The sequence below is a fragment of the Marmota marmota genome, unplaced genomic scaffold (assembly GCF_001458135.2).
Source record: "Marmota marmota marmota unplaced genomic scaffold, marMar, whole genome shotgun sequence".
NCBI lineage: Eukaryota > Metazoa > Chordata > Mammalia > Rodentia > Sciuridae > Marmota > Marmota marmota.
Genome location: NW_025999977.1, coordinates 48,968,543 through 48,993,885, shown reverse-complemented (window position 1 = coordinate 48,993,885; position 25,343 = coordinate 48,968,543). Strand labels below are relative to the sequence as shown.

The 25,343-nt window shown below is 48.5% G+C and overlaps 1 protein-coding gene across 2 annotated transcripts in view; it reads right to left on the bottom strand.

Annotated features, from left to right (window-relative positions):
- The window catches only part of Cyria (CYFIP related Rac1 interactor A), a 57,272-nt gene extending 32,647 nt beyond the window's left edge, over positions 1-24,625 (bottom strand). For both annotated transcript variants that reach the window (XM_015479956.2, XM_048804786.1), the window contains exon 1: positions 24,491-24,625. The gene's annotated coding sequence lies outside the window, so the exon portion shown is untranslated. The remainder of the gene's footprint in view (positions 1-24,490) is intronic.
- Between the last annotated feature and the right edge of the window lie 718 nt (positions 24,626-25,343).

Genomic DNA, 25,343 nt, shown 5'->3' with positions numbered 1-25,343 from the left:
AATAGGCCAAGCCTTTGAAGTTTGTAACAGACGGAAACAAACATACATAGAAATGCATCCAAGTATTAGCTGTAGAATTTTCTCTCTTCAAAAGGCTGAGTTGACTGGCTAATATGGACAAATAATCTGGAGCTTGACTCTAGCCTTAACCATGTTCAGTCACCTGGAATGCCCAGGATCCTAGATGCGTCATCTATCAGAACATCTGGAGCAATGGCTGTGGGGACCTGTGTCCTGTTAGGTGTTAGGGGTCAAGTCTAGTCCTATGAAGCCTAGAAAACATGCCTTCAAACCCAATGAAAGATCAGTACAGAAGAATTTCATTCCATCTCCTTCATGGCAAAGGAATTTGATGTCCATGCTCTCTGCAAGGGTGAGAAGCATTCAAGGGAGTTTCTTCTGGTGCAGGGAGGCCTTCAAAGTAAGTTGGAAAAGGGGAAGAATAGCGGAACAGTAAGATGAGAAGAGAGAGGAAAGCAGTATGTGACCTACAGGTTATCTGGGCCATTTTCTGGGGATGGTTTATCAATTTGATCTGAGCTTCCAGGTAGTCGAAGCAAAGGAGAAAATAAGCTGGTCTCTTTCAAGGTTTAGTGTTCAGAACACAACATCAGCAGGTTACACTGGGGAAGTACATGGCCATGGTTAAGGGTCAAGACAAAAACCCATCTCCAGTTAGGAGCAGAGGAAGTTGTATCTGAGCACGAGCTGAATCACAGAGACCCCGTGGGCACAGCAGTGGTTTCCCAGCTGAACAGTGGCAGAGTGGGCTGCCTGGCAGTCCAGGGTGGTCTCTGAAATGCTGGGGACTCCGGCTTCAGTGTACTATCAGGAGCTTCCTGGCTACCCTCCTACTGTGACCTGTGCTTATCTGTCCCAGGTAGGTCAGCTACTTGCCACCCTTCTATGTGCTGTGGGGACTTACGTCAGAGGGCACACAGCAGTCGAGCCAGAACTCTGAGTGCCCATGAAGACCTTAACCCAGGTCTCATAGACAATGACAATTCTTACCAGTTTTATAGGTAAAGAAGCTGCTTCAGTAAGTTCAAAGGACAGTAAGGCCTCCCCAATGACAAAAGAGGGACAGGAAGACCATTTAAAAGAGAGAAGTATGACAAAAAAGTACTTGCAAAAACACTAAAGTGTAAACAAATGCTTCTAAAAATATGAATACCGAGGTGATTCTATTGTAATGTTCAAACAATCACAAAAAAACTACAATTTTTAACCAAACAACTGTGTTTATATGTGCCCACTTCATAACACATTTAAGGAAAATACAATCACCTAGCGAAGAAAACCTAATCAAAGTGGCTCATGAAATACGTCTATTGAAAAGAAATGAAAACCGGGAACAGTGGCACATGCCTGTAATCCCAGAGGCTTGGGAGACCGAGGCAGGAGAATCACACATTCACAGCCAGCCTCAGCAACTCAGTAAGGCCCTAAGCCACTCAGCATGACCCTGTATTGAAATAAAATATAAAAAAGGGCTGGGGATGTGGCTTCATGGTTAAACGCCCCTGGGTTCAATTCCTCATAGAAAGAAAGGAAGGAAGGAAATACCAAAGGACAAGGGCTGACGGCCAGCCTTCTAAAGGGACTGGGGCTACCTGAGGGGAGCCATGGTCTTAGGGCTCAGCTGAGATACACTGACTGTAGGAGCCAGCACTATTTTGAGAACAGAATCTATTTGGGAGCACAGAATACCTCCTAAAACACCCTCCATCTGGACTCTGGAAAAGTGCTCAAAGGTGTCCACTGAATGTCAACATGTGAGAATGACAGCATGTACCTAGTACCCTGAAATACCAGAGTGGGGAGAGTGGCCGCTGTCATATTATGTATGAGAGACAGGCTCATCAGCGCTTTATCAAGGGCCCACTGTGTGCCTGGCAGCACGTCTGGGCTTCCTCACACTTCATTTCCTTCAAGTAGCGATGATTATCTTCACAGTGGAACAGCAGGAGATTCAGAGTGGTCGACCACTCTCCAAAGATCACAAGAGAGTGGAAGAGAGTCTGAGTGACATTGAAAGGTGGGGAACTCACAGTCTATGCTCTGTTCTGCACAGGAGGGGACCTGGAGTTCCAGAGCCCCCGTCTGGGCACGTCAGAGAGCCTGTGGTCTTCCAGAAGGCATGCAGGACGTTGCGTTGTCGGATAGATCAGCTCACTTTTCTGGGAGAGAGTCTTAGAGCTTCCTTCAGATCCTAAAGGTCTGCTCTCCATGAGCACACTCAGGGCAGGTAAGGGGAAGTATGTGTCGCTGAATTCAGAAAAGAGGAAACTGCAGAAGTCTGAAGTGAAGATCCAACAAAGGACACAAGCTCAGGGTGCTGAGCGAGCGCCTGCAGCTGGGGGACATGAGAAGTGAGAAGAAGCGAGGCCAGTGCCTGGGCAGGTACCCCAAAGCAGGTTTATTTCTCCAGGCTGTAAGATTATTTCCAAACAGGACTTTAATTTTGTTTTTCTTTTCCAGAGTCCAGACGGAGGGTGTTTCTCTTGTCACTTTAGGCTGCTGGCACGACTCTGCCAAGGGAGGCACCCGTCTTCACAGGGGGACACTTTTGGATGTACTCATGGTATTTCCTGTGACCACTGCTTTGGCTCTGGGCTCAAAGGCACATGTACGGAGCAGGCTGTTGCACTACTGGGTGAAACACTGACTCTAAAAAAAATCATCCTCTGCTAATATTTCCAATTTCCAAAAAGAGGAGAGAATTAATATCCCTCCCCCACATACACTATTTGAACTTTATTTATTTTGGATGGAAAAAAAATGAAATGATACTATCAGCTGCATTCCCCGAGCATAAAGCCAAATGAAATCAACCAGGCCTTGTTTAAAAAAGATGTGAGAGTTGTTTGCAGGGAAGGTTTTGTTTTCTGTGAACAAGATACAACAAAGGACACAAGCTCAGGGTGCAGAGCAATGTGAATAATTACCTTTGCCCGGGCACACCAAGATTTCAGTGATCAGTTTTCATGATTAAAGATCTTATAGAAACACCCAGAAGATTTATTTTTTTTTTAGCTATGACTAAGTGGACGAAGAATTCCTAAGTCAACACCACCTTCTTCTACAACAAAGAGCAGAAGGTAAGAAAATAAATAAAATAGTAGCCCTACCAGGTTTTGTTTTCTAATAGTTTTTCTTAAGGTCCAAGATGACAATCTCAATCCCTCTATCAGAAGGGGTCAGTTTGTAGCATTTTCCTTCAGCAAGTACCTTCCAGATCCTAGGATAGTTAGTGTCCCTGGTGCAAGAACTTTTAGAAAGCAGACTTGGATGATTTATAATATAACTCAACATTTTGGGGATTAAGAAAGACTAGTTTACTCAACTTTTTTTCTTGACAACGCATTATATAAACAATAATAACATACATTTGTAATATCACATCTTTGCTAAAGATGTGTTGGCCATGTTTATCCTCAATGTAAGCATGTATTGTGGGTAGGGGAGGTTTTATTAGACCCATTTACAGACAGGAGCTCCATGACCAGGTACAGTAACTGTCCTTCCCTAGGTCATCCAGATGGCTCCTGGACTCCTGATCTGTAGTCCGAGAGCATCCCCACATTTCATCAGAATGCACCCCACAGCAGAGGAACTAGAAGACTCTTTTTAAAGCTTTAATTTAGAAAAACAAAAACAAAACACACAAACACTGGTCCATGGATCTACAGCACACTACAGCCAAGGAATCAGAGAGACATGTGTTGGCTCTCAGAGCCACACTGTCCCTACTGACATATCAAATCCATCTTTAAGACATAAAGCCACTGTCTCAGCCGGGCACAGTGGTGCAGGGCTGTGATCACAGTGGCTCGGGAGGATCATGAGTTCAAAGCCAGCCTCAGCAACTCAGCAAGGTGCTCAGTAACTCAGTGAGACTGTCTCTAAATAAAATATAAAACAGGGCTGGGGATGTGGCTCATTGGTTAAGTGCCCCTGGGTTCAATCCTCTCTACCCCCCCCCCAAAAAAAAATAACAAGCCATTGTCTCTGGAGGGTCCCTGATCCCTGGCAGGAGGCTCTGGCTGGAGCATGCCAACACAGGGTGCCCAGGCTCCAGCAAGTGCAGCCCCCTGCTGGTTCCTAGCGGTGGTGCACCCTTCTCTCACCTTGGGTTGTATCACCCCAATCCAGACCCCAGCAGAGCCTGCCCATGTCCTGCCAACAGCTTGCAGATGGCCTTCCTGACCCAGTCCTGTCACTCTCCCACTCGTTCCATGCTGCTGGCAACACCATCTTTCTAAACATAAAATTGATTCCTTTCCTAAAATGCTCCCCATGCCTGCAGGGTCTGTACATGCAAAGTCACACCCTGGGCACAGAAAGCCTGTCCTCTGCTCACCTTTTGTCCCTGCTTTCTCTCCACCTATCCCTGCCTCGTCCACTCTGGACATACCCTGCACTTCCCTCACTGCCTCCTTAGGGCCACAGGGCCCTTGAACATGTGGCTTCTTCTGCTTAATATTCTCCGTGACCTGCAGGCCACAGTAACGACACCATCCCATGTATTATCATATTTTAATGTTCACAACAACCATATGAAATAGGAACTGTCAGTATCTTATTTTTAGAGACAGAGTTAATCTTAGGGATTTAGAACCTTGCTGATGCTGGTACAGGATAGAGCAGGGCCTGACCTCTCAGCACCAGCAACCACCCTCCTCACATGTTCCTCCAAGTATGGCTGTGGAAGTCCGGAAAGAACCTCATGAGCCCTCCCTACTCTTTTGCTCCATTCCAACAAAAACAAAACCCACCCCTGCTTACTTAACACACAGGGTATACTCTGCGATGGCACCCATCAGAAAATACCGTGATTACAGGCTGGCCCCTATGACTCCCTGGACGTGGGGTCCTGCTGTTTACACCTCATTGCACCTATAGCACTAAGAGCAGAGCCTCGTCTGTAGTAAGCACTGGGAGAGAAATTCTGAAGACTTCTCTGTCTGGCGGTTCCCAAGCACCAGTCCAAAGCAAATGAGAAAAACAATGGCTTCCTCATGAATCTTAGAAAGTTAAAGGTGGCCAGCCACTTCTATGTTACAGTGTTGTCCTTTATCTTACAGAGTGAGGCCAATGGTTATATCCAAAGTCTACTTGGAAATTTGACTGGCTTATGGAATCCAGAAGTTGAGGATTGTACAGTCAGTGACCTGCCCAGGGTTGGAGGCAGAGCTGAGTGGGATGTGGGCTCTTCTCTTCCAGACCAGTGCACCTGCGACCTGCTCACCTAGCTCTGTCATAAGTCCAATCTCCTAACTACAAGGGGGCTCCACAATTTGCTGAGGATCAGGAAAGAATACCTCACAGTATGTGTGACACTTGGACGTGTTGAGTGTGTTTGCTGCTGGAGAACAATTGACTCTCTGGCCTTCCCCACACCCCTGTCTCTCACCCCTCTTTCCCTCCTGAAGTGAAGGAAGGGTCTTTCTCTCAAGATCCCCCTCTACCTAGGGCCAGGTCTGCCAGAGGATTAACTTGCAGGAAGGAAGACTAGAGTGGACCCCCAGCCTCGGGGAATGCTGTCCTGGCTATTCTGTCCTTCAGGCCCATTTATCTCCCATGAAAATCATTTACTCTTTCTCCAAAATGCCCTACAGCCCCCACTTCCTGCTCCTCTGTGAAGAGGGCACTGAAGCTCAAATACCTGGTCCTTCTCTGAGTTCCACACTTGTGTGACTCGGGGGCACCTGCATGGTAGTAAGTTTGTATGCCTTTTCTCCTGTTGGTCTGCGCATTGCTGGTTTATTGCAGGCCCAAACCTTGAGAGCTGGAGAAACCCCTCCTACTTCCCCAGCAGATCAGAGAAAAGCAGTCCAGTCTGGGTTTCAGGCAAGTTTCTGGGGACTGCATGTGATCTGGGTAGAGTGATGACACCAATGTACTGAGGCTAATAGACAAGATTCAGGTTGGAGTGATCATGAGAGGAAGCCCCTACGGTGGCCGGTGGCCGCTGTCAGTGACACTCCCCATACTGTCCTGGAAGGTCAAGGACACCTCTGGTTCCTCCCATGAACCATTAGCTTGCTTGCATCCTGCATGTTGTCCCCACAGAAAGGGACCCAGCTGACAAATAATAGCCACACGGCTCAGGGATACTTCCTCCTGGTACCTGCAGAACCCACTTAGACAACCTTTACACTACCTGTTTTGAATTAGAAGCAAACCAAATCACCAGCTTCTAGTTAACCGTGAGTCTATGTTGTATAGGATGGAAAATAAGCAGTTTTAAGAAAACACTTCTCAATTAAAAGAGAGTTGCACTTAAAAATGAGGCAATTAGCTGCTTTTTGGTGTTGGGGGCGGGGTGGGACAGACCAATGGAATGAAGCAGCTTATCTTCTCAGTTCCAGGACACGGACTTTACTGAACCAGATTAGCAATATTACGTAGCTGGGTGGGCTGCAAGGCCCGTCCTCATCTGCCACTTTTGTGATGAAGTCATGAGGTTTTCTGTTCCGTTGTCCAATGTGTTGCCAAGAATCCAAAGACGTTTTCCTTCCAAGATGAAGGAGGGAAACTGCAGTGGAGTGAGTCTATTAAGCACTTTCATCTGACAATAAAAATGAGTTAATGGCTCAAATGTGTTTTCAAAATGTTTTAACACCACAAGTAATGGCACTCAAATGGGAAAACGCTTTGAATATTCTCATCGATCATTAATACCACGGTGTCCCTCAGAAGGGCTTGGTGTTCTCTGTGGAATACAAGCTGCGGGAGTCCAGTTGTAAGGTAATCCATGGGAATTCTCCAAAAAAACACCGAGAGACAATTATGGAATTGAACAATTAAGTGCAGGTTTAAAATAGCCCTTTCAATATCTGAGTTCAGTTTTTCTAAAATAGACTATTACCTCATCATAGCTAATTTTCCCATAAACACCAACATTACAGCAGCAAAAAGTCTCCAAGAAATGAGGGCAAATTAGGTTCCTTTTTCAGGGAAAGAAAGTCAACGTGTCCCTCAATTTCAAATGCCAGAGTATGGAAGCAATCAGGCTGGGCTGGGCTCCGGAGCAGCCCACCACCGAGAAATTCTGAGTGAATTTGTTCACTTTCACTTGTGAAATCCTGAGGACTCTGCTTGGAATGCCTGTTGCTTACCTAGGAGGCTGACGGTCCCCGCACACCCTGGCCGGTCCTGCTGAACTGCCAAGGGAAAGAGATGCCCAGGCAGAGCAAGGGGCCCAGAGACCAGGCGCCTGTTTAGGAAATGCCGTTCGCCCCCTGTGTTATGTTGGGCAGGAGGCTCAGGCTGTCTTGGATGGCTGAGCTTCAGTCTAGACAATGGCAGGGCACGCTTGAAGCCACCTAGGGCTTGGGCTGCTCGGAAGCCAGTGAACAGGACGACAGACTGTCCGCTCTTGTGACAAAAAAAACCCTTTCTTCTTTCTCAGTGGTTTACGAAAATGACAGTCAGGACCTGTGGTAAGCCATTCTTATAGACCGTGGCCGCCATTAGAAGATGGCGCCGGCTTCCACTGTGGCCTGTGATAAACAACTCCTTTTATGGAGAGTTGGCGCGCAATCCCTTTCCACCCTATGAGAGAGATCCACGTGGCGGCTTAGGATTGGGATGCGTGGGGCTTTATTAAGCTGTGCTTGGGTGTGTCGGGCGGCGGGCGCTAGAAGATGATACATGACTCAAGGCCTGAATAAACTGTTGAAAGAAGAATCCTGTGTCGTGTTTCCCTGGCTGGCGAGGGGTCGCGACAAGGACCCTCTTGCTGGGAGAGCGGACCTGCAAGAGGGGCCTCCCCAGACCCTCCCCAGATGAGATGCCTGCTCACCTGTCTCCTGACTCATCTCCCCGCAGGTGCTGCCCTGGGTTTCCACTTCCTCCAACAGCCTTCACATGTCTGGGGTTTCTTTCTTAACCCCTTCTCACCCTCTCTGGCAACACCCTCCTGTCTCCAAATTCTACCCATCTGCGGAGGATTTTGCAAACCAACTGTCCTCAGCTGCAGGCCCACACCTCCGGGTGAATTCCCCATAGGCACAGCAATTTCGGGGTGGCCCTAACACCCTCGCTTTCCACCCTCCCCAGTGTGACAAAAGGCATGCGCATTCATCTGATTATATCACCCAGGAGCCTGGGCACCATCTGCAATCCCTCCATCGGCTTTATCTTCTGGATGATTCCCCCAGTGAGCCCTCTCAGTGTAACGCCCCCCACCTCCACGCCTCCTGCTCTCTGGGCCTTCTCCCTCCTGCAGTCATTCCTTATTGTCAGTACCCTCCTCCCTCTCTCGCTTCCCACCTGGGACAATTTAGGCCCCTCAGATCATTCATCAGGATCAGGACATACTGGAATTTCATGTATGAAATAAATGCTGCTGAATTAAGCCTGTTCCGTTCCTGTTATCTTACAATACGGTTTTTACAGTGTTTTCTCCTTCTCTCTGCCTGGCTGCTGCACCATCGGCAGCTGCTGCTTACATCTGTTCTTCCAGTTCCTCTGCCTCCACCCACAGTTCTCTGTCAGGCGGTGACATACGACCTGCCAGGTCAAGGCACCGGGAGCTCAGGTACTCCTGGAAGGCCCCCTGAGGAGTCCAGAAGCCCCTGGGCCACAGCCTGACCTGCCCATGGCTTTCAGATGCCTGGTTTTCTTAGACGGGGGCCCACCTGAGTACCACAGGCAGCTTTGGAATTGACATGTGAACAACATGAGGGAATTAGTTCCTAGTTCAGATGTATTTGGGAAATGTGGGTGTCAAAATTCTGTAAGCATTAAAAAAAAAAAATTACCAAAAGCCATCTCACGTGCTGAAATCCTGAAGAATTTGAGGCCAAGGGAAGTCGGCATGCTCCATTAAATCTCCAGCTTCAAGCATGTCCAAAGTGCCCAAACTCACTTGAAATCCCAGAGACAGGTGTGGCTCTGCCTTTGTTCCCAGTCTCTGAAGGAACGGTCGCTTTGGTTTCAAACTACGTTCACTGCAGATAAACCTAATGTTTCAAAGCAGAAACCCTGGCTGGAGACCCAAGCCCGCTGCGAAGATCCTGGACCTCAGTCTGGGACAAGAAGATGGTCACAGGGACAGTTTGCTGTAGGATGCCCGGAGCTGCCTGGGTGCCAGGCTGCTTCTGAGTCAGACCCCGAAGCGGAAGCACATGGAGTCAGCAGGGCAGAAGGAAGACATGCTTCGGTATTGGGGTATTCAAGGCTGTAAAGTCCGGCCTGATGCTCCCTTTCAAGTTTCCAGCATGCTGCTGAAGCTCCTCTGTACTTCAGTCAAGACAGACCGCAGACCTGCCAGCGCCTCCGCCTCCTTCCTGCTTCCACTGTCTCACTGGTGTCTCCTTGGCCTGGAATACCCTTTCTCCCTCCGCCCGTGGATGGCCTGTCTGCCTTTCAACAAAACCAAACAGCATTTCCTCCCCAGAACCTCCTTCCCGACCCCCGGGAATAATTAACAGCCTTTTCTGCTGCCGATTCTTTGAAGAGCTATGTCTTACTCATTTACAGAATGTCACCAATTCAGCTACTCCCTTCCCCACCCCACCCTAGCTCCCAGCACAGAGCCAAATCTCTTCATTAATGTGCTCCTGAAATGGAACCCAAGTCTGGATAAACTGCTGGGCAGTGGCCACAAAGATGTCAACTACAAACTGAGAAAACAGGTGTGGATAAGAACAGGTGGAGAAAATAAGCCTGTCCCCAAATCTAAGCATTTTTTTCTGAGAGCTTTGACCCTTTTGTTTTAGGATCCTACACTACTTTTATCAGCCTTCTGATAAAAACACATACATATGCCGACTGAAACATTTTCGGGAGGTACAATAAAGACCCTGAAGTCTAGGAATGGAAATCCCTCATGTAACCTAAAATCATGAATTTCAGTTCATAGGCAGCCACGTCAAAGGAGGAAGGTGTGGATCATGGAGTCAACCATTCCAAAAGAAAGAAAAGGAATCATGAGGAATCAAAAGGAATCAGCATGAGCGTTGGGGGCCTTGAAAGGGTCATTCTACTCTTCAGAATCTAAGTTTTCCTTGTTGGTAAAACACAAATCATAATACTTCCATTTCCGTTGTTAATAATTCAGAGGATGTATGTAAAAAGTACCTAGGGTGGTATCTACCTGGTGTGTGGCAGGATCCTCACACCCATGACTAGGTAACACTACTTACTTGCGCCCCCTGCCAGGCATTTAAAAAAACTGCAGTCATTTTCCTTTCAGCAGTATATTCTGCACTGTGGCTTTGGAGTGGGGGAAGAGAGCCCAAGCAAACCACCACGTCAGTGAAGACGGGAAGCTGGGTGCCCAACAGCTGCTGTGGGCTCCTTCACATGGCTATTAATCATACAAGAGCTCATTTATGACAAACACAGGTCACTCCCTTTGCATGACAAGGAGCAGGGGTCCACAGAGCCCCATTATCCAAAAAAAAAAAAAAACAGAGCATTGTGGGCGACATGGGAGAAGCCGAGTGCACACACACAAGCAGACATTGTAAGGCTGTTTGCACAACCCCGTCGTGCTCCTCGCGGATTTCCTGCCAAGGAGACATTCAGATCTCATGGAGTCGGGTGCAGACATTTGCTCATTCAACATGGCTTCAGGCAGTGGGCTGCAGAAAACCAGTGCATAATGCCCTCTGCTGGCCATCTCTAGAACTGCATGCCCAGGACACTGATGACAAAGCACTCAAGATTCCAGGCTCAAACTTTGTAGAGTGCAATGTGGTAGGAAGGCCTTACGTGGTCTAGAAACCCTATTAGCTTTGGGACCTTGGGAAAGTCATCTCAGATTTTAATTTCCAGATGGAATTCTACAGCACTCATTTGACTGATCAAATACAGAGCGTGCCTGCCCCTTGGCCAGGTGGACTGAATGCCAGCACATACCCTTTTCTGCTTGCTTCCAGTAGGTGGGCATTGTCAGAGTTCCTTTGGAACCAGGAAAGGCAGCCAACAAGTGCCTATTGGTACTGTGTTCAGGGCGGCAAGTGTTTAGAGCTGACCCAAGATCGCATCTTCCTGGTGCGATCTCCCTCACTGTTGTCATCTCGGCTTTAGACGTGTGTGTCACTGCTGTGTGTTGGCACAGGCAGCGTCACGTGTTCCTGCATGCCCAGTTCCTCCTGGCATCTGACAGGCTTCACCTCACAACAGGCTCAACTTGAGGCTGCAGATGAGCTGGCAGAAATGCCCAGACAAGCTGCATGTTTTCAAACGGAGAAAAGGCCACTCCATTGATCGAAACCGAGCTGTGATCTGGCTGCCGATGTTCAGCACAGCCACCTCACCCCCAATCTATAGTTCTCTTTTTGATCTCTATCACCATTGATTGATGTAACCACTCAACTTCTAGAACAGGGCCTGACACATAGGAGGAACTCCACATACACATGTGTACACACACACACAGTGTGGAATAATTGAAAACTCAGAAAGACACCGTGGCCACCTATAACACCCCCTCTTTAAACAGAACAGGTTTCCTCCTCCATCTCCCAGGAGAGAGGAGGTTCTGAGGTCCTCCTGATATGAGGGGTGTGCTCTCTCTCTCTCTCTCTCTCTCTCTCTCTCTCTCTCTCACTGTTCTAAGGACACCTCTAGCATCGTGTGGGATCCAGCGCCAGTGTGGTCTGAGCAGCAGGCCTCCATGGTCTTCCATCTGGACCCTGCATCTCTACTGGTGCTGCCCAAGATGGTGCTGAGAGTTTTGGCAGACAGAGCACACGGCTCATCATATGCATTGAGCTACAGCCAAAAAACCATGGAATTGAATGAGTACTGATCCTTTACTTAGCTGGATAATACCAACCGCTTCCATGGAGTGTGCATGTGTTCTGTGGTGGACACTGGGCTAAACACCTCAGGAATTGTCAAATTCAACCCACAAATCAACCCCCCAAGTGCATGCACTGTTCTTGTGTCTGGTTTACTAACGCAAGCTGAGTAAGTTGCCAGGAAGTTGCTCATTCTTCTGAGTAAGTCCCCAGAAGAATGGGGACTAGAATACAGAAAACCCACATTCTAAGCTACCAGGCTTATTTGCTTATCTGGTACTCCAAAGCCATTAGTAGATGCTTTCACAAACAGAAAACAGAACTCATGGCTGTGGCCTCGAGTCAGGGCAGGAGGGCGGTGCTGCAGCAGTCACTAAGCATCTGGGCCTTGAGCTGTGCAGCACTGAGTCAGGTTTCTAAGAGCAAATGGGTGCAGGTGACGCTGGGGAAAACTTCCTAGATGAGTGACAACAGGATCCGGCATTTAAAAAAAGTAACAGGAGGCTCATGTGGACAAGAATGAAGAGAAGTGGTCGATCCAGGGGAAGGGAAATATGCAGCCAGCAGGCCTGGTCCTCACGAGGGGCAGTGTAGAGCCATAAACAGAAGGTGTGCTGGGGAGGCGCAGCAAAGGAAGAAAAAGTCAGAAAATATTGGCTATTGATTATCTAGGAACTTGCAGCCCAGTAAGCAGGAGCCGAGAGCCTATGGCATATAAATGGGACTTGGCCCTTGGGCAGGTCAGAAAAGGTTCTTGTGTGGCCCAGGCCTGAGGGACACAGAAGACACCAGTGGTTATAACACTAGCAAGTGCCAGAGTCACAAGCTCTGCGTGGAAGTCCCATTTCAGCTGCTTGCTTGCTGTGAGACCTTGAGGAAGGTCATTCTCCAGCCCTGAGTTTTATCTTTATCATCTGTAACCCAACAGCACCAGGTTGATCAAGGATACACTCCCTGTTCCAACAAGCCATGGTTTTATCCAAGGAGAACGTCAACAATTCCCAAGTTTGAATTCAGGCCTCCTGATGTTAGACCTTGAGCTAAGTTAATGTGGAACGAGACGCCCACTTGGATTGAAGAAACAGAACTGCACACCAGCAGCCCTTCCACGGGGCACCTGTGGACTTGTTTCCAGAAACCCCCTGTATTTCTAGTTCTTTAGGAAAGACAGCGTGAGAGAGTCTCAGCGCCTCCGAGGGTACCGTATTATGTCAAAATGAGCCATGCCGTCATCCCAGAGTGCCAGAGTTGATCTCTGTGAAGAAGTGGTAATTCAGAAATCATGTGGAATGGATAAACTGCTCTCAAGAGAAGTTGCTCTAAAGTCCTTTTATCCATTTAGAACAAAATGTCATGAGAAGTCTGCCATGCTCACCACAAGTCATTTCCGTGTATTCAACACAGCAGGCCCAATACCTGGACAGCCTGGCTTAATCTAGTACCCAAAGGTCTCCTGTGATCCTTCTGTAACTCTTATTCTTTCCCTTTGGAATTCTGGAAGCAAATGAGGACTTGTCACGTTCCCAGGCCCAGGAGTTCAAACTAGGTCTCACTGAAAGTGAAACAATATCCAACTGTCACATTAAGGCACTGGCTTGAGGACAGTTTCCAAATACTGAAGCCATGTCCATTGGCTTTTACAAAAATTCCATTAAATTTAAAAAAATTATATATATATATAATTTAAATATATATATATATATATATATATATATATAACTGAATGGTGCTATTAATAAAGATTCCAAGGCTTTGGAAACCCATCAAACATTGCCCAAGGAATGGAAGACTATAGTTTGAATAAGTCATAAATTTTATCAAAAATTCTAGAAATTATAAGTCTAATTAAAAAAATCATTCTGAACTGGCTCTGCTCTGTTATAGATCTCATATTTCACCTCACATTTAATTCATCCATCTGATCCTTGCTTCCACCCAAACCCAACACCCCTCCTTGCCCTTTCATTTGTACCCAAGGCAGACCTGACCTCTTATTTCTTAAGACCCCAGCACATGGCATATTATCCTGTATATATTTCTATAAAAAATACGGAATATTCACAGGCACATTGAGTGCAGGTGTTGATCAGAGCTCCACCCTCCATTCCTAACATGATTCTTGACACAGTCTAGAAAGCTGTTGGAGCTGCTGTACACACCTGCTCTTCACAGAGACTGCAGCTACATGAGCCATGGTCCCTGTGGCCTGGGAGCACCAGCTGGTAAGAGCAAGAAGCCATGTTCAAAGACCACTGTGACGGGCAGCTCCAGAGTGGACCGCAGCCTCAGTAAAGGCAGAGTGTTGGGGAAAGGGGTGCAGAAGAGGAGGAGACACATCTGGGCTGGCATGATCTGGAGAGGTTTCATGCAGAGAGGAGCTCTGGGTCGGATGGAGGAGAGGGAGGTGCTCCTATAAACGCCCGCCATCCATGAAGCCCAAGAGCTTCGAGGAGGAGTCACAGGCCCTTCCCTTTGGGTCTGCTGGGATCTCACACTGGGTGGGGCACATGGAGATGAGGGTCCTTGGAACAACAGCTGAGCAGGCTGGGCGGTGAGACCTGTTGGCAGATCGTCTTCTGGTGAGGATGAAGTGGCTGGACCAGTTTTCCCATGTGGCTATTAAACCTCTTCTGAGAAGATCACTGCAGGCCCTGATGCCTGTCCCAGCTCTGTCCTCTGTCCTCTGGGGTCAATCCCACAGTCCTCTCTCACAGCACATTCCCACGTTCCTAGTCACTCCTGCTTTCCTGCCTGATTCTCCTTCTAGAAGGACAGGGACTGGGACGGGACAGGAACTGGGACTCCACTACATTGGTGTCCGCAGCAGGCTGTCCAGGGAATGTGTTTTGGGACAAATTAAAGAATGAGTGAATGAGGAATGGTGTGGCGCCACAGCTGGATCCAAACGCCTCCTGTATGAGGTCCTTGTTGCCAATCATTTAGAAAGAGAGAAAAAAAGGGAAGGAGGGGGAGGGAGGATGTGCAGGAGAGGGAAGGAGAGGACAGGACAGGAGCAAAAAAAAAAAAAAAGAAGGAAGGAGAAAGGAAACAGGAAGGAAGGAAGAAGGGATGAGGGTGGGAAGGGAGGAAGGAAGAAACTTGTTCTATCACATTCACACCCTGCTTAATAGCTGGACAGCTAGAGTCGGCTGGGAAGAAGCTGTCTGGATCCCATGCTATGCTAGAAAGTTCAAAGAGAGAAAACTTGAGTCATTAGAAAAGCAAATGATGTCCTCAATGATGCTCAAATAAACTTCTGAACATGGAGCAGGGTTTGAGAAGAGCCTGCTTCCCACCATCCGGATGAGATGGCCAGCAACTCCTGGGCTCATCTCTAGTCCTGCCTGTGGGCTTTACAAGGCTGAGCTGTGAGAAGTTCCACATCAGCATCAGGAAAGGCAGAAAGGACACCTCCTCAAAGTGGAAGTGGACACAAATTCTGTAGCTGTTCATTGAAATAAAAATGTGCGTACAGGGAGAATGTGTGAGCTGGAGAGCCTGTGGAGCTTCAGAAATGGTGCCTGCTGCTGCCTCTCCAGGGCAGGGGGCAGCAGGGAGGGTCCTGTTATGGTGAAGACATGCACTCTCGGTCCCCTTTCCTAGTACACGGCAGAGCTGACACAGAGGCCCTGATACTGAAGTCCCAGAGACTCAAAGGGTAACTTCACCTCTTCCCACCCAGGCCTCCACTTCAGTCAAATGCTCAGGATCAGATAACCAGCCCCCGAGGGTGGAGCCTGAACCCACAGCCTCTGTGAAGCGCTACACAAAGGTCTCTCATTTCCTCCTCACCACCGCCCTCCAACACAGGGGCCTCCAGGGTCTTCAGAGTCCCTATCTTGTGTTTTTCTGCTAAAATGGAGCTTCAATGAAAGAGCTTGCAGTTAGGCCCTTCATCCACTAAGGGGCATAATCCTCTCGCATGAAAAATGCCAGACCTTATCAGGAAGGTTCTTGGCACAAAAGCCGAAGTCAGCAAAAGACAGAGAAGCAGAGAGATCCATCCTAACGTCCTGAATCTGTACTAAAGAACACTCCTCTCAGGAAAAAGTGTTTGAACTCACAATCGTGAGCAATGTTGGCTTCATGGAGACAAACTCACTCCCTCGTTCAAAGTCATTTCAAAAACATTAATCTTATAACCAGTTTGCCAGAAATGGAGCCGATGCGTTTGAAAAGGAAAAAAAGTAATAGATTCAACCATTGGGCTTAAAATTATCCTCTCAAGCTCCTTTGACTAATTATTCTTAAGACACGTTTTCCAGCAAAGGAAACAGCTGTCTTGTGCCTGGACCAACCAGACTCCGGTTGTGATGTCTAAAGAGGTTGAAGGGTTTATGAATGCATATGAATGTGTGTCTGTGTAGTTTGCTGTGGTGAAGCCTCCATTTAAAATTTTATTTCAGATCTGGAAAATACTCTGGAAATGCCAAGCAGGAGAGGTGGCAGTCCTCAGCAGGTCACCTGTACCCTCAGCCTGCACTCCTAGATAGACAGGCAGACAGAAATATGAGCTGCTTTCACAGAGGAGGCCCTGCAGGAAACTTGCAGTACACAAGTAGATGCAGCAAAGTCCCAGTGGAACTTCCCTGTTTAGATTAATAAACCCAGACCACAATCAAACCAAGCAAACAAACTCCCAAAGTTTATCTCTGAATTTCTGGGGGTGGGGAAGCCCTGCTGCTGATGACTTGACCGTGCTCCATCCTAACTTGAACTTCCTCTGCAGCCCGGGATCCCAGGCTAGCGTCTGCATCATACTGGATGGAATTTGGAAAGCTTTGCCCTTCATCCTCTGCAGGGCTTGCAGGCTGCACACACAGACCCAGCGCCCTCTGGGCTATTCCTTAAATCCACTTGCAAGTTGCTGGTCAAACACCAGGTCCCAAGCTGCTCCTGAGCTCACTCCCTCTGAGAGCCCAACGCAGGATGGAAAACTCACTGAGGAGGGAGTGGGGAGACAGGGTGACCTGTCCAGCAGCCTTGGCAGGGTGCCTCATCCCTCTTCAGCTGACTCTCCCAGAAAGCCCCCTGGAGGCTGAGCCCACTGATGCCTTTTCCTAATCCCCCAAATCCCCCTGCAAAGTAATTTTTCAGATAAGGTAACTGTGTCATAGTAAATTCTGGAACTCCCTCAAGATCACACCCCCTGGGTGTCTCCAGTAGAGTCTCCAGTGCTCTGCACAGGCAAGAGCTGCTTTTACCCCTGAAGGTGCTTCAGCAATGAATTTCCCAAAATTTATTTATTTCTAACCGTGAAATGAAAAATGGCTGTCTTTTCTTTGAGCTTTCTGGGCTCTTGCCACCCTCAGCATGTCAGATGTGTTTGTCAGCAAGGCAGAATTGCAAGCCCCACCTCAGACCTACTGTCGGCCGGCCAGCAGTTCAGCAGGCCCCAGGTGCTTCAAGTTTGGGAACCACCACACTCGACTATGAATTTGAATTTGAAGTTCCAGCATCAAATCCCTTTTCATCCTCTATCTCCCAAGTGCATGGTTGTTTTAGAAGTGGCCACGACCTCATGTTGGTTTAATATACATCGTGTCTAATAAATGGGTTATTTAATTGATCCAACTTGGCACATAAAAAAACATGTAACCAGGGATAGGATTTGTGGAGTCCCCATGTGGGCCAGACCTTGTGCTAGGTCTTTACACACAGCGTCTCCACCCTTGAGCCTGAACCAGGAGGCTAGAAAGCCTTCACCCCTTCTATGATCAACCTTGCCTCCGCTCTCCTCGCCCCGGTTTACTCACAGGGAAAAAAAAGCATGAGAGAGAAGGTAGACCAGATGGTCTCTCATTTCCCTCTGAATAAGCTTGGATGAAATTTCCAAGGCAAAACTCTCCATATAAATCTTTGTTGTAACAGAAAATCCAGGTGGTTAAGTGCAATGCATGCTCACAAAAAATCAAAACAAAACAGAAAAGAATCAGCCCCTTGTCTGCAGCAATTAATTAGTCTGACCCTAATATTCTGTTGCTCACTGACCAGGCAAGGCAGCTAGCAACTCTCTGAACTGTACCAGCGGCTCAGCACCGGGGCCTGGCCCAGTGTGAACTGGTGCAGAAGTGCCCACCGCAGGCGCCATGTTCCACCCTCCACACAGCCAGCGCGTTGGCATGGTGACGCCGGAGGCAGTCTTCGCTTGATTCATCTCTTCCCTTGAGCTCTATTATCACTGTGTGAGATCTTGCCCCAGAAGGACAGAGAAATCCTGAGGGTGAGGTCTGATGTCAGGGGAGAACAAGCGGGTCTTTGTCGGGCCCTTCAAGGGGACTGGGCTAGCCCTGCACAGGCCGTGCACAGAGGAAGCCTGTGCTCGCTCAGCCTGGAAGCAGCCGTGAGACGGGCTCTGTCCCCTGCAGTGGGGACCCTCCTTGCACCTCCTAACTCCTCTTCTTCCTCTGACACCAGGACCTCCCCTGAGGCTTTCAAGCATTGACGCTGGGAAGACTTCGAGCAGGATACCTGCCCTCACCAGCACCAAAAATCATTATCAAACATTCCCCTTCTCGTTTATAATGGCATCGTGTGCCAGAGTCCCTTAGGTCAACTCCGCCACCTCCCCTGCCTCCTGATTCCACACTGACTCTCGACCTCCTTGTGTCCTCTGCAAACCTCCCTGATCAGAAAATGCCTCTGCTCTGGTCTTCTAATGGCCTTCTTGGGTTGTCCCTATGGCAGACATGGCGTCACATGCCAGTGAAGTCTGAGTGTGCACATCACTCTTGCTAATGTCAGCTGTAGAAGCCCATCTAAGACTCACTCTGCACCTGGGAGCTGATAATAAGAGAGGCTTTCAGTGACTGGACCACACCTTACCCCAGGACCTCATTTGCAGGGAAAATTCAACAGAGGCTGGAGGTCAAAATAAAACTAGCAAATGCAAATTGAGTCCTTACTATGTGCCAGCCCCCATTCTGACGCTCACAAGTACTAACTCAACTAATCATCACAGTAACCTGTGAGGGTGGTGTTGCCTGGTTTCACATTAAACAGATGAGGAAATTGTCAGATGGAGAGGTTCAAGAACATGCTCAACATACCAGCCAGCAGGATTCAAACTCAGGCAGTCTGGCCCCAGAGGCTGTGCTCCTAAAGACCCTGCACAGAATTGTATAGTGGCCACACTTTAAATCAATTTGCCTGATCCACTAAGATGCCCAATATTTGTTGTGTAGGATTCCGAATAGCTAGGTTTGTGTGGTGCTGTCTCTGAAAATGTCATCCAATTTCCAGGCTCCTCACATCTGCGTTATGGCCACTACAGGTAGCAGATGAACTGTCATCTCCCTTCCTCCTGGATTAGCAGCATAGTCAAAGCTCCAGGATAGAAGAGGAGAAAGAGCTAACATGCTGGGAATTCCAGGGGCACCCTTTCCGTACAGGAGGCTCTGGCCAAGCTGCTCTCAGCTGTGACAATTCTGCATGACTCCTCTGCCAGTTTGCACCGAGTCCCAACTCTGGGTCTCTTCTTACCAGGTTCAGGGAAGTCTCCAAGCTGGGACCAGTGGGCTGGCAGCTTAGGTAATCCAACAGAGAAAGGCAAGCTCACCCTCAGGGCTCGGCTGAACACCCCAAGCTTGTTCTTGGAGTCTCCAGCCCAGAGCAAGAACAAAGAGCCACAGGAAGCCAGAGGCCTGAAAGAAAGGAGTGGCCCAGGGATTGCATGTACCTGGGGCTCCCAGCAGAGCCTTATTTTCTGACTGTCTTTTTCCTTTTTTTCTGCTCCCTTCCTGAGGGCACAATGGTCTACAGGAGGGCAGATCAGAAGGGAGAGCGTGGGGAAACCAGAGAAGGTGGTGCTGCCCTTAAGGACAGTGCTACCCTTTCTCTAGGCCACTCCCTCTTCCCTACATCTTCTCTTCCTCTTGTAAAAATCTTTGTGAAGTTCACTTTACATGAGAGGAAATGCTTCCTTCCCCTGGGTTCAGAGGGCGTTAGAGAAGAAACCCAGGTCCTGGGTCTTTCCCCCAGCCCAGCCCAACAGAGGCACTAAGAGGTTCCTAAGAGCAAGAGACCAGAGAGCAACTGGTCCTGCCCTCAGGATGGAAGGGGAGAAGGAAGGGGAAGGCATGTCTTGGGCTTAGAGATGACTCTGTATCCAGGGAGAGCTGCACCAGGCTGGAACTAGAACCAGCTTCCCTGTAAGGTTGGGGGTTCCCTGTCCCTGCTGCATTCAGGGGGCTTCCAGACAGGAGCCTCCAGATTCCAGCCGGATGCCTCTGCTCTGCCGCATGTGCATCTGGGAGTTCTATGTGAGGAGCCAGCCAGAGTGGAAGGTCAATCACAGCAGGCTCTGGGCTAGATTATAGAGTAAATCTTACGTGATATGTTCATATAAACACATTCACATATCTACAGGTGTGTGCATGTGTGTATGCACAAGCACAAACCCAGACGTGTCTCTGCAGGTGTGTGTGCTGTGCACCCTCCCAAGAGGAAGGCAGAGGGCAGGGAGTTTTCACTGGGGCGAGACTTGGCTCTCCATGGAGCTGCCTTTGCCACCGGGAAGCCACAGTGCCATCCAGGCTGTTAATCAGCATTTCTGGAAGATGGAGATGGATTCCTCCTCCTCCTCTTGCTACTTATTTCTTGGTCCCCCTTATCTTATTCCGTTCCTTAACACCTCCATGGGGTCAGAGAAGAGATCAAACTCATATTAGTCAATTTGCTTCTTTTTAGTCACTATTGAGAACAGGGTGGGAGGATGAGGAGGCGGCGACTAATGGATTCGTAAACAGCAGAGTTGAGGCAGTATCTGCGCATGCTGAGCTCTCTGGCTACTTCCTCCTCACCACCATCACAGAGGACTGAGTGTTGTCCCCTATTTATAGAGTGTAGTTCTGTACCAGGAGTGTCTGTCTTCCAGCTCCCAGCTCCTACTCATCCTTCCATGGCCAGCTCGGTGTCCCTCACATCCCAGGACAGAGAGCATGCTCCAGGGACTCTCTGGGTCCACACCACCTCGTTCATCCGCTGTGTGATCCTGACTATCAGCTCCTCTGTCTCTGAGGACGATGAATTCTCTGAGGACTGGGCTGCGTCTCATCCGTCTCGCTCACAGGTTCAGCAGCATCTGGCATGTGAAAGGTACTTAGGGATTGTCTGTTGAATGAACAAGTGCCTTTTAGAGAGAAAACTCCTGTTTTTAGTATTGAACGGAAAGAAGGTTAAAAGGTGGAATTTACCCATTTGTTTTCTGACAGGAAGAAAATGTGAAGGACCTAACCTCCCTCAATTCTACTGGAAGAGCAGGGCTTTTGCCAGCCATTTCCTCCTACCAGAAGAAAAGCTCAGGTTCTAGCATCTTCCCACAATCTGTACACGTGAAACCCTGGCCAGCTCAGCACTGGCTGGGGCACTCCACGGTTGTCACTACTATTGACAACCACCTTGCTCCATTCACCTTCAGAGGGGACTAGGATCTCAACACAGGGAGGAAGAGAAAAATGAGCATTTAAAGGAACCGGAGGGCAATGAAATCAGGCCCTTTGTTTTCTCAAACACCCGTCTTCTCAGGGTATCCACTTCTGTTTAAAAACTGTTTAACTGATCTGTGCTGACCTCGGCATAGGCTCAAACCTCTTGGCTTGGCCGACAGAGCCCCCTGCTGACACCTTCAGCTTCCTCTCCGGGAGTTCCTTGGTCTCAGACCTCCCTCACCTTCCAGTGCACAACCACCAGGAGACAACATGTCCCCAGGGAGCTTCCCTGCTCCCGGTCAGGAGTTCCTCCTCAGGGCTCCCTAGGACCAGCCATTCTTACCACCGAGAAGTGTGTGTCATTTGGTCACTGGCACATCACCCTGTGAAATCATTAACAACTCAAGAGCAGGGGCGAAATCCAGTCATTCATCTCCAGGACTTGGCACCAGCACTGACGTGCAGGAGGCACCCCCAAAATATTTGCTGAATGAATCGATCCTCCCTCTACCCTTAAGGCAAGACTTAGCTCTCTTACGTAACTGAATTCCAAAAGAAAGGGTAGAAATGACCTGTGGGAGGTTGCAGTGGAAGCTTTCTACTCTAGCAAATTGGCTCTACGATGATCAAATGAGGACAACTGTTTCCTTTGACCTAATTTATTGATGAACTTCTCCAAGGAGCTTTGAACAAGCACCAGGCCAGATCCTAAGCACTGGGCCAAGACTCATTTGTCTCCAGAGGCTAGCAGCCAGGGACCAATAAAGGTTGCTGAATGAACGACTCACGCACCATTGGGTAAGAGCGACCATGTTCGACGAATGCTTTAAGAACTGAGTCTTTACGATGCGTTGGGGAGGAGAGAGGGAGGACAGAATCTCTGGAAAGAAAAGCCAACCAGAAGATAAACACCGGAGTCCTTACAGAGGCCCTCAAGGCCCGTCCCCTCCTCCTTCCACCGTCCCCTTGTCCCTTCTGCTCTGCTCCCACTGGCTTCTTTCCATTTCACCAAGGCCAAGAACTCTCCCTTAGAACCTTGGTCCCAGGATTCCTTCTCACCTTGTCCCTCACTTTCCTCAGATCTGCTCAAATGGGTACCCTAGCCAACACAACCATGCCCATTTGTCCAACTCCCGAGCTCTCTGGCCTGGCCTTATTCATTTATTTTTGTCTGCTTGACTTTTTTCCACAGCACTGAACACTGCCTACTGTAGTATACCTATGTCTACGACTTGCTGGTGATCCCTGACCCTATGTGGACACTGCTCCCTGAGAACAGAAACTTTGTTTTGTTCTGTTCTGTATCCCCAGCACCAAGCAGAACCTGTCAGGTGCCATAAACCCGTGCTCCATGACCAGATGGACGATGCCCTGGAGAACGAACAAACAAGGAGGAAGGCCCCGATGAGAAGGTGCTCGAACTGACCTGTCTACTGAGTCCCAGACCAGGACACCGCCCCAGGTCAACTGACCTCTTCCACTGGGCCTTGGAACTATGCTGGTTCAAAGCAAATCTGTGGAAAGGGAGTTAGTTCTCGACCAACACCCCAGTGGACCAAGTATAGAGTCAGGGCGAGCAGAGTGTGGGTCCTGAAGTTGACAATGACAGAGGACCCGTGACCTGATAAGGGCACTCCGGTTAAAACCCTGGAACAGGAAGGCTCTATGGAGGGCAAGCTCCAAAATCAAAGCCTGGTGACAGCTTCTCTCTCCTTTAACAGGCTGGGACTTAATGGTATTGTGGACAAGTCCCACTCCTAGATTTCAGGCACAAGGTTCTAATGGAATCCAGTATGGGATCAGAGGTGTGTTTAAGTCACTCTATAAAAGCTGGGTAGGGAAAGGAGCATTTTCTGTGGTCTACTAGAAGCAACAAACCACGCTACTTCAGGATCTCCTTTAACCCTCCCCACCAGCCTATAACACAGAATGTACTGTCCACCAACTTCCAGGTGGGGACTCGGAACAATCTCAGCAAGACCACTGAGCCAATAAATAGCAGAGCTGAGCGTGAAGTCAGATCTAGTTGCAAAAGCTCTTCTTTTTTTGAATGAAGCCAGAGCTAACAGACCACTCTAGAGAAAGAACCACAAGAGGAAGAATGGAAGGGAACAGGAGCTCACCCTGTTCACCCAAGAAGGGGAATCGGATATAAGGGGCGAGTCTCGAGCTAAAGAGTCTGGGAAGTCAGGAGTGGAAGATGCTTTAGAAGTCACCTTGACCTACCTTCTGTCCTAGCTCAGCTGCATGAAATGTTTCAGGTTTTAGCTTTCAAGGAAACTCAAGATCATCACTGAAAAAGAGCTTCAGGACAGAAGACTGGAGCAGGTAGAACCAGCAGCCAATGAATGAGGAGAGGTTATGTGGCATATGCCTGGGCATTTCCTACATGTGTCCTGACATTGTCATTGTGGGCCCTGGAGTCTGCCTGAGGGAGCTAGGTTAACATGCCATAGCCCAGAGAGCTGAACCCCCAACAAACCTTGAGTCAACTAGGAGAGCTGTCAGCCCACATCAGGTGCAAATCCAATGAAAAGTTCAAGCAGATGGGACCATGTCCTTGCACATAAGAAGAAAAAATGTCTCTGACTGGTTGAGAGGAGCTGAGAGAGGAGAGGGGTAACCAGAGACAGAAGTGTGCTGGTCTCAGGAGGAGGGTGATGGCGGGCAGAGAGCTACAACCTGTCCATCACAGGGGCTCTTGGGTAATAACTCATGAACTGAAATTGTGTCTAAAAATGTCATAGCAAGCGCGGTGCAAGTCAGGTCTCTCACATGAGACCTAAGCCCTGTCTTGGGTTGGCTGCTAAAGGACTTCTTCTCCTGCTTGTCTAAATTTGGTTGGCCCAGAGGGGCAGAAAGGCACCTCAAGGGTGCTTAAGTGCTTAAGTTCAATCTTGCACAGACAGTACATGACAAAGTCATCACAACTTTGGCTCCAGTCAGCTCTTACCCTACATGTCCCCCTGTGTTTCATGCCTGAACACCCAAGAGACTGAAAATAGCACAAAATCCCACTGAGAATACAGCTGAAGAACTCAGAGTCCTCTGACCACTCCAAATGACAGCCTCTTCAAAATGCATGCCAATTATTATTTACATGCTCTTTTTTTCTTTAGATGTATGTGGTGTTGGGAAGCACAGCTTCTAATCAAAGATGACAAATCTGGTGAGATGTCCACCCTTCGTACTTTCAGGTGTTCATATAAGCATGCGTGTGACACCCAGCCTCCATGAACACGTTGGCGGTCACAGTGCCAAATTTCATTTCTGCTAAAATGAAAGCCAGTGGTTAATTACCTGGAAATCTCTCCTGTGACTCCGATTCACCAAGCCAGGCTGATGGGACGAATCAGCTGAGCAGCTGTCAGGCCTCGGCAGGTGGGGCTTCCCAAATCAGGAGTGGCTCCTCGGAGTCCTTAATGGAGCGATACCCTGCCACAGGGGAATACAAGTGATGTTACCATGAGACGCAACCCCTGTCCTCCTCTGGTCACAACACTTTTTTTTTTAAGAAGGGCAGAGAGAGTCAAAGGATCAGAAATGACCAGGACTGGGTAACATCTATGAGATAATCTTAACCAATTCTTTCATTTTCTACTTGGGGGGAAGTGGAAGCCCTCAGAGAAGAAAATAGCCTCATTCAAGGATCAGCAATTTGGGGGTAGAATCCAGATTGGAACACATCTCTGACTCTCTGACCTTTGGAATTTTCTAAAAAGCAGCCCCATGGGCAGGCTGACTTCTCAAACAAGTGGTCATTGACCCTCAATGGGAAGCCTTATTTTTTAAACAGACTGTTAGAAAGGGAGGTGGCACTTGATCCAGAGTGCTGTTTTTGTAGTTTTACCACAAGGAGCTAAATTAGCAAAACAGTCCACCTCAGGCATGTGGTGGGGTGATTCTTCTTGTTTGTCATCAGAAAAATATTGTTATGGAATACCGTGACCCACGGACACAGCGGTGGGTGGGCTCCACTTTTCCATGACAGCCAGTCGGACTTTCTCTCCATGTTTGAGAAAAACACAGTAACAGATATGGACTGTCCTCCCAGGAGTGCCATTTCTTATGGGATATTTCTGGCTGCCGTATATTTGAATGGCCACTCTTCTGTGCAAAAAAGCAAATCATGGAAAAAAAAAATAGGGAGCTT